The sequence below is a fragment of the Oncorhynchus masou genome, chromosome 18 (assembly GCF_036934945.1).
Source record: "Oncorhynchus masou masou isolate Uvic2021 chromosome 18, UVic_Omas_1.1, whole genome shotgun sequence".
In the NCBI taxonomy this organism is placed as follows: domain Eukaryota; kingdom Metazoa; phylum Chordata; class Actinopteri; order Salmoniformes; family Salmonidae; genus Oncorhynchus; species Oncorhynchus masou.
In genome coordinates this window covers 65,104,385-65,106,616 of record NC_088229.1, presented here as the reverse complement: position 1 = coordinate 65,106,616, position 2,232 = coordinate 65,104,385, and positions in this window count along the sequence as shown.

The following is a 2,232-nucleotide window of genomic DNA, read 5'->3' as shown; positions in this document are numbered from 1 at the left end:
AAACCACACAGTGCTCAAACTTTTCTTGTCGAATTTAAGAATTCAAAAGGCAAGCGTCTGGCTTATGGGTCTTTTCTCTTTTCCCAATGTCTGCAGGAAGATAACTCCGAACACTTGAACTGGAGATTACAACTATACATAGACATCCTTGCATCTCACAGTCTTGAGAATATATTGCAAGAAACACTAATAGACGAGGTATCAATGTTTAGGGCATAAATTCACTTTTGTTTGCGTGTGAAACAATATTTTCTAGGAATGTGTTTAATAGTCGATACCTCTTTCTCTTCTTTTAAAGGTTTCTTGAGGAGTACTTATTGGTCTCTGGTTACCCCAGGATGGATGAACGGCACACATACAGATTTACTATAAATACTGGAACATTTACAGGACATTGTTTTGTATTGTATAGTATCAACTGCTTCCAGATAATGTTAGTCTTCAAATTCAAACCTGAACCAATTCCTTTCTCTGTGTGAAATGTAAAATACAAAGAGCTCTTTCCATTGACGTAAGACACACCAATCCACACAAACTACAGTCCAAAAGGGTTCTTTGTAAGGCACATGTCAGACTACAGGGGGCCAATTGTCTGCAGGTTTTTGCTCCTCCCTTGTACTTGACTGATGAATTAAGGTCATTAGTAAAGAACTCCCCTCGCCTGGCTGTCTAAGTCTTATTGGAAAGGAAAAAACAAAAACCAGCAGACACTGGGCCCCCCATGGAATGAGTTTGGCACCAGAAACTCTAACAGCCTAAGAACCGTTTATGGAAGATATGGTTCATTGATGATTCTTTCGAAGGCAAGAAGTATTCTTTGGAAGACAAGAAGGGTTCTACATAGAACCATATATAATATTTCCCAGCATGCACTATTGCAGTGAGATTTTCGGAATTGTCTGTTTTACTGTAATATCTGTGTTTTTGCATGTACATTGATTGGTTGATACATTTTATGCTACACAAAGATAAATAACACAGTTTTCTAAATGAATCCAATCTCTTATTAATTGGATTTGTTGCACCAGTTACTGAGATCATTGTTCCAGTTTAGATGATTGAGGTAATCTCAATCTTTTATATCCTGGCAGTCATGCTGAATGCAGGTTTGTGGATGAGTAACAAGTCGACTTGTTGGGTATCCTAACTGGATTCCAATAGGAATTACACATCACATTACAAATCAGTATAATATAACGCCACTGTGTTCTTGACGCCACCCATCCCTGTTGCGGGATAATTGTCATCAAAGACCACTGAATTGCATAGCGCCACATTCAAATAATATTACTAAAAATATTTATATTCATGAAATCACAAGTGCAATATTGCAAAACACAGCGTAGCCTTTTGATAATCCACCCGTCGTCTCAGATTTTGAAAATAAGCTTTACAGCCAAAGCAATCCAAGTGTTTGTGTAAGTTTATCTATCGCTCGACAAAACGTTATGTACGCGTAGCATCAAGTAGCTTGGTCACGAAATTCAGAAAAACAATCAAATTAATCGTTTACCTTTGATGATCTTCGGATGTTTTCACTCACGAGATTCCCAGTTACACAATAAATGTTCCTTTTGTTTAGAGATTATTTTTATATCCAAAGATTATTTTTATATCCAAAATACGTCCGTTTGTTTGGCGCGTTATGTTCAGAAATCCACAGGAAAGAGTGGTCATGACAACTCAGACAAATTCCAAATAATATCTGTAATGTCCACAGAAACATGTCAAACGTTTTTTATAATCAATCCTCAGGTTGTTTTTAAAATATATAATCGATAATATATCAACCACAACTGTCTTTATCAATAGGAGAGGGAGAGGCAATGGCTGCCTAAACTCTGTTGCGTGAGCAAAACTCATGAGAACACACCTGAAACGATGTTATCTTTCTCACTAATTTTTCAAAATAAAAGCCTGAAACTATGTCTAAAGACTGTTGACACCTTGAAGAAGCGATAGGAAAAAGGAATCTGGTTGATATCCCTTTAAATGGAGCGAGGGCAGGCTATGGAACATGGAGATTTCAAAATAGAGGCCACTTCCTGGTTTGATTTTCCTCAGGGTTTCGCCTGCAATATCAGTTCTGTTATACTCACCGACAGTTTTGGAAACTTTAGAGTGTGTTCTATCCTAATCTGTCAATTATATGCATATTCTTGCATCTGGTCCTGAGAAATAGGCCGTTTACTTTGGGAACATTATTTTTCCAAACATAAAAATAGTGCCCCC